At 35.2% G+C, this 12,934-nt stretch overlaps 1 long non-coding RNA gene across 1 annotated transcript; it reads right to left on the minus strand.

The window, feature by feature from the left end:
• Window positions 1–3,643: 3,643 nt before the first annotated feature.
• Window positions 3,644–6,857, minus strand: LOC143192979 (uncharacterized). The gene is made up of 2 exons (XR_013004918.1): window positions 6,719–6,857; window positions 3,644–3,796 (listed from the first exon to the last, which is right to left on the minus strand). It is a non-coding gene; the product is annotated as an uncharacterized LOC143192979 (long non-coding RNA).
• Between the last annotated feature and the right edge of the window lie 6,077 nt (window positions 6,858–12,934).

Genomic DNA, 12,934 nt, shown 5'->3' on the forward strand with positions numbered 1-12,934 from the left:
CAGGAACAACAAACCCTTCCAGATCTAGATACTCGCTTCAACCTGCAAAAGACTAGGATGTGAAAGTGTTTTTAATCAATCATTTGTAAGAAATATTTCTATTACTTGTCTTGCCCGGTCCCGAAGAAATTTTTAAATATACGAAATAACTATGAAACTAAAATGAAATATTTGGCTTTCACATTAATTAACACTGAATGCGATGAAAAGTCGATTATGTGCGAGAAACAATATGTTTCACAAACGACTTCAAAGTTAACATTGACCAGAAGGAAGATGATTTTAAGTGTTTAATGGGATCGAAGAGGAATCGTTCATCATGAGTTATTCGAATCTGGCCACAGGTAATGAGTAATGAGTTTTCTTCCATCATTACAACCATTACAACCAACAACACATTTTCGGTGTGTTGCCAAAAATTGAGAGAAATTGCCTCGGAGCTTTGATGTACCATATAACAGGTCAATTGAAAAGTCCACGGCCTACTACTTTTCGATACCATTTTTGTAGTACGATTTGTCCTTTGCTTCAAAATAGGTCTGAGTTTCGGCGATCACCCCTTCATTCGACGAAAATTTCTTCAGAGCGAGTATTCTTTTGAGATCTGAGAACAGTAAATAGTCGCTGAGGGCCAGATCTGGAGAATACGGTGGATGAGGAAGCAATTCAAAGCCCAACTCATGGATTTTTGCCATCGTTTTCACTGACTTGTAACACGGTGTATTGTCATGGTGAAGCAGCACTTTCTTTTTCTTCAAATATGGCCGTTTTTCGGCGATTTCGTGCTTCAAACGGTCCAATAACGCTATATAATAGTCGCTGTTGATGGCCCTTCCTTTTTCAAGGTAGTCAATGAAAATTATTCCATGCGCATCCTAAAGTACAGACGCCATAACCTTGCCAGCCGACTGTTCATCGTGTGTAGTCCACTCGGATGACTGTCGATTGGACTTGCAGTGAAATGATGGAGCCATGTTTCATCCATTGTCACATATCGATGCAAAAATTCGAATTTATTATGCTTATCATCGTCAAACACTACTCCGAATCAACAACTCGTCGTTGTTTTTGGTCAAAAGTGAGCTCGCGCGGTACCTCCTTTGTACAGAACTTTCTCATACCCAAATATTCGTGAATGATATAATGTACACGTTCATTTGATATCTCTAGAGTGTCTGCTATTTTATTAAATATCAATTTACGGTCATTCAAAATTATTTTGTTGATTTTTTAAATGTTTTCGTCGGTAACAACCTCTTTTGGGCGTCCACGGACGGCGAACGCGTCTTCGGTGCTCATTTCACAACGTCTAAACTTAGCATACCAATCTTGGTTGGTTGAATTTCCTGGGGCACTATCCGGAAACTCGGCATCAAGCCAAGTTTTTGTTTCAGCTGCATTTTTTTTCAAAAAGCAATATTTTATCAACAGGCGAAATTCCTTTTATCCATTTTTTTCACGATAACAAAAGTGGCTTCACTCAAAATGTTATAATTGACAAACTAACGATCCGACAGCTGTCAAATTTATACACGCATCTTTTAATGCTTAGGGCCAACTAAAAGACATATGGATTTACAGATATTCTAGTAGCGTCACTTATGTGTCAGGCCGGGGATTCTTCAATTAACCTGTTAGAACAGACGTTAGAATAACAGAATGTTAGACCTAGTTCTCAAAATCAATAGCTCTGAAAGTTACACCGATGAAAACATGATAAATAAAACTAAACAAACTTGAAATAGTTATGATAGGAAAGCGATCTACCGCATACCAGATAGGTTATATCAATATATCTGAAATTGTCTTAGTTTGGTGGTACGATATTATCGAAACTGTTACATCAGAATGAAAGCTTTGAATTGTTACAGTGCGTACGTGGCGTTCTACCCGTAATTTTTCAAGATTAACGAAATGAAAACTCGAGTTTGAAACCGTACTCAAGGCTGCTTCTATTGTTTTGTGATCAATAGCGGCCGTTGTAAATAATTAGAAGTAAACAGCTTAAAATATATTTTTCTCGAATACGAACTAACTGGCATAGTTGACCCTAGAAGTAGTAAATTTTACTGATAAATAAGCTGGTACAATTTTTTCATAAATATAAAACAAAAGAATATACCAGTCGATTCGTCATCATAGATGTTATTACGTAGGTACATATCTTACTTTTAATAATATTGATTCGTAAGAAAGTACTGGTTTATTGTAGAAGGCTGAATATATCATAAAGTACAAGATTATAATGCATAATGAATTGGATAAAATAGTTATATATCTATATATCTAAACAATTATAACAATTACATATCTTTTGCACAACTCATAATACACGTATACACGTTTGGGGTAAATAATATTGTTCGGTGAATGTAGGTAAAACGAAATGAAACAGTGGTGTTTACATTATGTGACCGTTATTTATTGGCTATATGAAAAAATGTGAAAAATACAAATAATAAAACGGATGGCAGCGGAGTTACCTGGTGACGAGGCTTGGGCAGTCGATGGTGGCACATCTAAACCAAACGATGGTTGAGCACTGAATGAATCGAAATACCCTTCAATAACATCTCAGATAAACGTCTCGGGGTTGCCGTCAGCTATTCGTTGTCGGGTTCTAGTTGGCGCTGCTAGCACCCCGCCCGTGTTCAACATCTGGGATTATATTTCTGGGTATTTTGTAGACCATTATTCCACGATGTAAAATTCGACATGCCTCAAGGTCGCTACACACGGTTTTGGAGCTGAGCAACCAAAAGCTGTTTAAGGTCCAAATCAGTAGCCTGTCTTTAAAATTAGTTTAATTTTACGAAATATTCAATAAATTCATTATTTTACTATTTTTGGCCATTAACGGCCATGTATTGAATTAAAAAGTATAAATCAGATATGAACAGAGGTTTAAATGAGACTTTTATATTGCTGTTTCACGCATTAGGATCCAACAATGATCGTATTATGCTCAATATGATCCCGAAATTCCTGGTATCGCCTTTCAATTTTCATTATATCTTGGTCTAGTTGCACTTGCCGTCGCTTGTGTCACCCAAATTTTGTGGGAAAAAATCAAGACATGAATGCAGAACATTTTGACAGACATTGGAGCTCCAATGTTATGGTAATTTTGTAACATATTGCCGATATTGTGCTCTTTCATCAGACGTTAAATGTTTCATTGTTTGTTTTATTTATCAGTATATTAAAATTAAACAATATTCAGTTTTCTTCTTTTTATTCCACGTTTTTGAACTCCATTTTTTGCATTTGTCTTTGGACAAATGGGCCACTGTCTGTATGTGGAAGTGTCTTCGATGGTACGCATTATGCGCATTACAGAACAATTTCCGTATCCTTGGCTGGTCAATGTTTACTACAGTAAAAGCAAATTATTGCAAATACACATATTTAAGTGCGTTTGTCATGATTTTTCCACATTTACCGACCATATATCATCCACAAACGTAACAAAAATACTTTGAATTAACTTTAGCAGCAATTCACCACTGAAAACTCAATCCATTAAATGTGTCACTGTTAATTCATATGAAACCTAAATATCAAGCTTATTTTGGTATCCAGTCTTATGTAATTGGTGTAAAACGAATTTTATTATGTGGGTGTAAATAAAAAATATAAATTATTTTTAAAGAATATTTGTTTATTTTAGTTACAAGTAAATACATACACAATTAAAACGAACATCATATAAAGTACTTACAAACAACAATAAATCAATTAAACTAAAAGTAAACAGGTGGTAAACGTCTATTGAGGAAGTAGTCGGGCGACAGTTCTGAAATAGATAAAAAAGTACGTGAGCAACTAATTTTCGAGAATAAAAGTAAGATATAAAGAACTTTAAATCAGCCGTATAATTATTAAAGGAATTAACGACCAGGTTGATTAACAACGGTGATGATACTGATAATTAAGGCCAATTGATAGTGATAAAAATGCCTAAACGTGTTATTAGAGAATAATGATGAAAGACAATAGCGATATCTGATAGCAATGATAAACTATGCTTGGATGAAGTATGACATGTGCACACGGTACGAAGGGATAGCACGCGACGTACCAGCTTATGTCCTAACACTAGAAAGAAAACTGGAATACTCTGTGAAAAACTTACTTTTTTTGAAAACACGGGTTGTGCAGCATACAGCACTCGCAGCATAATCGACACGATTGAAAAACGTAGTTAATCTGACGGTCGCGGCTGCATAAATGAACTTTCATAGAGCTCGAAAAGCCCTTGTGCATGTTAAGTTATCACATTTGGAAAATTCAGTTCGAGGAGGGGGCTAAACATGTTGCCAAATATGGCAATTGTTTTTGGTGCTGGGTGTCGAGCAGAGGTGACAACCACGCTCTTTTAGTTTCTTTACCGGTATCTCGGGTACACTGGTTCGAAACCAGTTCATGGTCGATGTTTCTATGAACTATATCACAAGATGATATATATGTAATAATTTCACAATTTCCTTCTCTCCCGGAAGATCGAGGTTTCGCAATCTCAATTTTCAAAGCGCGATTCCTTTTGACTGTATAAACAAATGGCGCTGGTTTTGTATATGGAATACTTTATGGACTGTTAGTTTCGAACGCACTATGGTATGGTTTCATTGAATAAGTCTGGAAAATGCAACTTAATAGAAATATGCAATTTTAAGAAAAAAAAAACGAAATTACTTTTTCCCTAACCTTACACTATTTTAGAATACATCTAATAATACTGAATAGAATTGCAGGCCATGTCGTAACAAGTATGAGAAACGTGATAGAATCATAAGTAGCCAACTAGTATTGGCACCGTTAAAAGTCACATTCATAATTATTTCTATAATATTTTAAACAGAGATAAAAATTATGAGATAATTTGTTAGGTCTACATGACTACAAAAATATCTACGATGCTTTTATTAATTTAGTTATAGTGTAAGCAGAAATACTTAAGCTCAGAGCGATCTAACAGACCGATTGGAATAGCTTATTTTATTCTTTCAGCTGCTTTTTTACAGTAAAACAAGGCGATGAACATACAGAATTGCATGAAATATATACAGGAGTGCCGCAAGGTAGCGCACTGGGTCCAGTACTATTCTGTACAGAGCTGATTTAATTATAACTAAAATACCCACTGTTGCAACGTACGTAGACGACACAGCAGTCTTAGACTCTCATGAACATCTTGCCATAGCATCAATGACTCAATACACTCCACATACAATACACAAATACACCTAAATCAAATACAATGTGTTTGAAAATATGGCGTATAAAGCCAACACAAAATCCAGTCATATAATTTTTACACATCATAGAAGAACACGTCCACCAGTCTATATTAATAATTGTCCACCCTCACAAGCAGGGAGCAATATCTTTGTATAAACCAAGTTACCATTAGATAACAAGGTATTATTGTATAAATTTATACTCATTCCTAGTTGGTCATATGGAATCCAACTTTGGGGAACCGCTGGCAAGTCTAATATATCCATCATACGGTTCTAAAATAAAGTCTTACGTGCCATTGTCCATGCTGCCTACTATATTTCAAATGAAGTGATACCACGCGATATTTCTCTAGAACTTGTGTGAAGTACATCGAAAGAGTATCAGTGCATGCCAAAGTACTCGCTAATCAGCTAAATATGCGAAGTGACAGTGAAATACATAACTAAAACGTCTAACACCTTCCGATCTGATTATTGGCATATATAGACTATAGAATAAGCTTTAAAATAAGACTAATTAATGAAAATAGTATTTTGTACAGTTAATGAAGTGATTTTGTACATGCCATGTATATATAATATAATCATAACAAATAATTATTGCCCTCTGTCGAATTGTGGAACTACTAAGAGTAATAATAAAACATAATCCTGTCCAGTGATTTTAAAACTAGTAATTTAGAAAAAGAAGAAAAACACTGTTTACTATACTGTTTTTTGTATATTCCCCCATTACTATGGAAACTTAGAATGTTAAATTTTCAAATAACATAATAAAAAACAATTGTTTTGACGAGTTGAGCACAGAATACTAATGGTTTCTTTTTCAGATCAGCTACAAGATATATTTCATGTATAAAAAAAAACTCGTACCTGCGTTAAACTGAATATTAATCAATCACCCAGGATCGGCAAGATGACAATTCTACTGGTCAACAATTTTTCATTTTTGTCTTGCATACATCAAATTGGACGAGTTATAATATTAATTTTTTCACACGTTTTTAGCCGCAATAATATTTGCGTCATTATTTATCATTTTCATTTTAGTGAGTGCAAAATAATTAAATTTAATTTTTAATCAATTGACAACTTTGTTTTAATATAATAAATAATTATCAAAATCTAAAAAAATATAATGTAATGTTATTTAATAAGGTTTTTTTAATACTAATTTAATAAACTAATAAATAAGTAAAGATAATCGTATATCAAACCTAGTTGGATTCAGTTTAATTTAATTGTCGTAATACCGGAAGTTGTTTTTCTTTCCGGTAAATTGCAGAATATTATCATATTTTATTGGGAAATCGAAGGCCTCTATTTTATATATTTAATAAAAATATACTCTGTATCAGTGGCGGCTAGTGCATAAGCGCAATTCAATGCTGCAGAGCTCCCAAAAAAAGCTAATGAAGCTCCCATATAATAATTATGTAAATCATTAAAATACTAAAATATTTTCTATTACTTACCAGAAAACAAATCTCACTTAACATTCACGAATTCTTGTTGTAATAAATGAAAAAAGACTAAAATGGAAGTGCGAGCCATGGAAGTAACGTGGACCAGTGGAATAACCTACTGTCGGTAGGCTACCGACTAACGCTATCGCTATTATTTATTTAGGCCACACGATCGTGCTCTGTGAGCTCCTCCAAACAGCCGCGCAGCACTCCGCCACAAACCGTGTCCATAATAAAGGTCTAAAGTAATCCTTAAAAAGTAAAGCCGATATTTAAGTGGATATTTCGCTGCATTTAGTCCAGTGCCGTATGGCCCGTATGGGCTTATCTAATATCGGAATTTTATGCGATTTTCGGCCAGTTAGTAATAACAATATTAATAACAGTGACGATGGAACTTATAATTTACTATAATTTACATACGCCATTTACTGGCCGTAAATAATTGGGATGAAGCCTCCTTTGGATATTCCAAGAAATACGGAGACCATCCCCCCACACCTAATAACATGTGGACCCCCCACAAAATCAGAGCAGTCTTGGCACGAGTGTGGCCTGAGGAAGAAACAAGAGCCCTAAGTCAATGGCAATTGGATGAGCTTATGAGCCGACTCCTCGAATAAACTATAGTAGAATCCAGTACGCTTTTTTAAACCATCTACCCACCTTCCATTCTCACATATATATTAAATTATTACTATAGTTTAATTAATGTGAAGAAATTTTTAAAATATTCTTACGAAAAGTTGGAATTTAAAGGAAGAAATAGACCATTACTAGATTTTATTATTGATAAATCTGATGTATGTAGAGGGAAATGTTGCACCTGTAAAATTAATAGTGACCTTTATTTAAGAAATGAATAAATTTGTGGATGTAACAAAAATGCGTTTCCCTGCACTGTTTTCACTGCTTACTTTCTGGCGGCGATAAAGCTTGGATGGAAAAAGGGGTCTCCGATCTACAGCACTTAAGTTTGAAAATAAAAAGACACGAAAACTCTAAAATCCATCTTTATAATTCTATGGAATTTACATTACTAGTTCTTGAATAATTTCTCGTTTTTGAATTATTGCGTACCATGGTTCTTAGCCAGGATATAAAAGATAACTGAATAAAACTATAATATTAACTAGTAATAATAATTATATAAATAATATAGCTTTATGATATTTAGATTTAGATGCTCCAGACCTGCTTCTGATTATTAGTTGCTCTGACATATGAATCGTGACCTGCCTACGTGTGACCAGTCCAATTTTAGTAGAAAGGAAATGCTTAATTATAAACATACATTAAAATATTAAATATAAAGTTTTTTAAATAAATACCGTATTGGTCCCGCTATATATTTTCTATTTTAATTCTGTTGGTTCCTCGTAGATATATATTATGTAATACGGCTCTGATTATTGGGCCATCTGTTTTTTAAATTGCCTAAAGGGTGGACGAATGAGACGGGTTGGTCTGTTTTCTAATAGACCATCACTGTCGCATTGTATCACCGTTAAACCAGTCGTTTCTTATTTTCGTTAAATAAATCAGTTTTTAACAAAAAACAATAGCTTTTTATGGTTTACACCATTTTACAAATTATAACCTAACAGAACAATTGAAAAGTCCCCGGCCAGACACATAGATGGCGCTACTAGAATTAAATCCACATGTTTTTTAGTTACCCTCAAAAGATGCGTGTATAAATTTGACAGCTGTAGGATCATTAGTTTGTGAATTATGGCATTGTGAGTAAAGCAACTTTTGACAAAATAGACTAGAGACTAGAGAATGACAAAGTGTTGATAAAATATTTTTGAAGGGAAAAACTTGACAGGGGTCAGTTGAAGCAAAAACTTGGCTCGATGTCTCCGGACACTGCCCCAGGAAAATCAACCATCAAGAATTGGTATTCTAAGTTTAGACGTGGTGAAATGAGCACGATGAACGGAAAATGAAGACGGTGAACGCAGTGAACGTGTAAAAGAGGTTGTTATCGAAGAAAATATTACAAAAACCTACGAAATGATTTTGAATGACGGTAAATTGAAATAGAATGAAATAGCAGACACTCTAAAGATATCAACTGAATGTTTACATTATATCATTCACGAATATTTAGATATTAGAAATCTCTGTGCAAAGTGGGTATGCGCGAGTTCACTTTTGACCAAAAACAACGACGAGTTGAAGATTCGGAGTTTTTGCGTCGAGATGTGGCAATGGATGAAACATAACTCCATAATTTCACTCCGAAATCCAATCAAGAGTCATCCGAATGGACTGCACACGATGAACCCGCTCCAGAGCGTGGGAAAACGCAGTTAACAGTCAGCTGACAAGGTTATGGCGTCTGTATTTTGGGATGCGCACGGAATAATTTTCAGTGACTACCTTGAAAAAGAAGGGACCATCAACACCGACTATTACATAGCGTTATTGGACCGTTTGGAGGACGAAATCGCCGAAAAGCGGCCGCATTTGAAGAAAAAGAAAGTGCTGCTTCACCAAGACAATGTGTCACAATTCAATGAAAAGGATGGCAAAAATCCATGAATTGGGCTTCGAATTGCTTCCTTATCCACCGTATTCTCCAGATCTAGTTACTAGCGACTATTTTCTGTTCTCAGATCTCAAAAGAACATTCGCTGGGAAAACATTTTCGTCGAATGAAGAGGCGATTGCCGAAACTGAGGCCTATTTTGAAGCAAAGGACAAATCGTATTACAAAAATGGTATCGAAAAGTTGGAGGGTCGCTGTAATCAGTGTATCACCCTTGAAGGGAATTATGTTGAATAAAAAAAATAATTTTGCCAAAAAAATGTTTTAATATGGTAGGCAGGGGACTTTTCAATTGACCTGTTATATACTTAGATTTAAGTTATTGACAAGTCAAGTAAATTGTAGGTTCGTCGGTAACGACTAGTAACAATGTAAAAAATTAAAAAAAACTGTAAAGTACAAAACTTCTGAAGCTACACACAGAACATCCCTCTTCACTACCCTGTATTAATCGCTGTAATAGAATAATCCAAATTAGAAAATTAAGAATTTTCCCAATGGCCACTCTGTACAATTTACCGAAAATTTAAATACTGATATTAAATTTGGCAACATAACATTATTAGATTATGTTCGTTATTTATAAATATAACGTTAACCTGCTTTACAGCAAGTGTTTTTTTAAATATAGTACGCTATATATCAAAAATAGCAATAAACAACAAACATCCAATTAGAGTTCCATATTATCTGTCTTTCGACGACAATCGACCATTTATGAGCCTAAGTTCCCATAATAATATCATAATAGTCTTGTTTGTGCCAGGATCAATTTGCATTACACGTGCCACCATCCTATATATAAACCCGACGGCTTAATTTAATCCTAAAACGCTGACGACTGAAAATAACTGACAAACAATTCCACAGGCGAAACGCGAATGATGTCGGATTTCGTAGAATCCGCCGCACTTAACCGACACGGGCCGACAGTCTTCGCGAATGCGCATAGTCACCTTGACCAATCTCAACGTAATTTAATTTCATCAACATTCGCCGATAAGATACGGGGTTGCCAAGTCTAATATTTAATGCAAAAGCTCCGTATTTTTTAGAATATACTCATGTACACATAATTAAAGGGAAATTTCTGAAAACGGAAATGAAAGAAAATATTATTATCTAAAAGCAATTCATAACTAAAATGTCTTTTTCATTCTAAAAAAGTGACGAATATGAGCTCTCCTCGAAGACATACGTTTCGTACAGCTCCTTAACTTCTTATTTTCTGGCAGATCATTATCTGAAGTTGGTTCTACCATAAGTCTCATTCATAGACTATTATATAGAGGATTAACTTAAATAGTGGAAGGAGGGGAACTGTTTTGCGTGGTTCCAACAATGCAGGATCAAAGACCACTTTTTCGAGGCATTTGATTGGTTTGTTTGAAGTGCCCTACAATAACGTTTGATTAATATCTATAACTTTCTTTTGTTCTGGCCTAGAACCAGGAGGTGGAATGCATGACGGATACCTGGTCGCGGAGACTCGCCCTGGAGTGACAAGTTGGACCGAAATAGTTGAGACAGCCTCTGGGCTCACCAATAGACCAAACCGAAACCGCCTCACAGTTGACCCCTGTGGATCGCTACTGTTACTACATTAAATTTGGGGATATGCACCCACTGATCGAGCAGCCGTTATTGGGCACGATGACCAATCGATTCTGTTGATGCGCGAACTTGAGTTAACACACGACTGGGTAGTCTCGTATGGAGGCAAAAGTTATCAGCGACGGATGAGGTCGTTTCAGCATGGGAGAGGGGAAGGTCAGCGGTGACGCGGTGCTAAGCTCCCAGAATGTCGACCAGCTCGCTAACAAGCGCGTTTTCAGAAGAACTTGAGCTGAGTTGCTGTTTATGGCAGGATTGATATATGAAGTGCTTGATTTCTGGAGTATCAGTTTTCCTATGAATTTGATTATTTCTCGCAAATCAAGGAGCGTTTAAGATTCTTCTAAGGAGCTTATTATGGAAAACTTGAAGCCGTTTCACTTGGTTGGATATAACATACTTGAAGTAGATATTAGACCCGTAGAGGAATACGGAACGAATTAACATCTTGTAAAATAAGCATTTGATGGAGATGGGAAGTCTGCTAGAAGGGCAGATCAGAGATGAAAGCAGGTTTGCTAATCACCGAACCTTTCTGGATTTGGGAATGCCAACCAAATCGTCGGTAGAAGTGGAGACCTTGGTATGTAATGTTATCTAGCCATGGAACTGTTGCGGTGTAGATCTTAAGTTACGAGACGCGCAGTGCGTAAAGCTTCTTATGGAAAATCATGGCCTGGATTTTCAAAGGGTTTATTTGCAACCTCCAGAATGTGAACCACTTGACCGCATGATCGAGTTGCTTCTGTAAATGCTTTCGAATTGTAACTTAGAACCTGGCGGCTGTCAAGAAAGCAGTGTCGTCACCGTAAAGCGACGTCAATTTGCTCTTTTTTTGGCAGACTTAAAATAAAGAGGTTAAATAAGGCTGGGGTCAGCGGGGAACCTTGAGATAAGCCAACATAGATTTGTTTTTGACTGAAAAGTGTTTTATTGATCTTGGCCTCGAAAGATCTGTCCTATAGGTAGGACTTGATGAGAGGGGTTAAGTCTTCTGGGAGGACTAACCACACGCACTTTGAGATCAAACCGTCATGCCAGACCTTGTCAAAGGTTTTAGTTAGGTCTATTAATTTCTATAACGCGATAGTCAAAGAGTTTTCTGAGTTTTTGTGACTTATTAACTTTTAAACAAGACGTCGTTTTTCTCGGAAATAATATATATAATTCTCGTCGGAAGAAATATCTAGCTCTATTTTATAAATGCATTGATCAACCTAAACAGCCCAAGTTAGATTAAGAACTTGTGACTACTTATGTATTTTGGTTAAGATACTGAATCAATATTTTGGCTTAAGACCACAACCGAGATAGGGGGGATTTTTTTGGATTTAACGCATGGAGTCAGAAATATTTATTCTTCAACAAGTATGTCTAAAAACAGAAAGTGAATGCTTTTTTTATAAATTCAAATTGACAGTAATACGATATGAAATAATACAATTAGTAGACCGAAAAGTTGAGACTGATTTTATAGAAAAAATAGTATCTCATGATCATTCTATTGTATTGTTAATAGATCTTTAACCAGCCTCTTTGAAATGGACCTTCGATTTTACCATAAGAGGAGCACAGTAGTAATTTTGATATATACATTTTATTTTTTTATTGCTGTTTTATTGTTATTAAACTGTTTTAATTGTCTGAACCTCAATTTTCACAATAAAATTTAAAAATAATTATAACTTGCCTCAATATATTTTTGTGTTGAACAGATATAAAAAATGTACCTTTAGTATGAAAGAACAAAAAGATAGGAGCTTTAATGCACCATATTTAAATTGATTGCACTAAAGAAACATGAAAAAGCATAAAGGATTATATTTGCCAGGATATATGTTGTGTTAGCAATTAGGTTGCAGATTGGTTTTTCTTTACAGGTGTCTGTAATGGTAATTTAAGCTAACCAATGAAATGCAGGCAAACGGCGTTCTCAGCATCTTCAGTGCTAAAACCGTATAAAATAATTCTTAAATTATATGTATTAAGTTAACACTTTCTTTATACTTTTCTATGATCTTATTCCATGATTCAAGCAATTTTAATACTACAAA

This window comes from Rhynchophorus ferrugineus, unplaced genomic scaffold (assembly GCF_030347505.1).
Source record: "Rhynchophorus ferrugineus isolate W39M unplaced genomic scaffold, kcgeb_rfMv2 rfM3, whole genome shotgun sequence".
NCBI lineage: Eukaryota > Metazoa > Arthropoda > Insecta > Coleoptera > Curculionidae > Rhynchophorus > Rhynchophorus ferrugineus.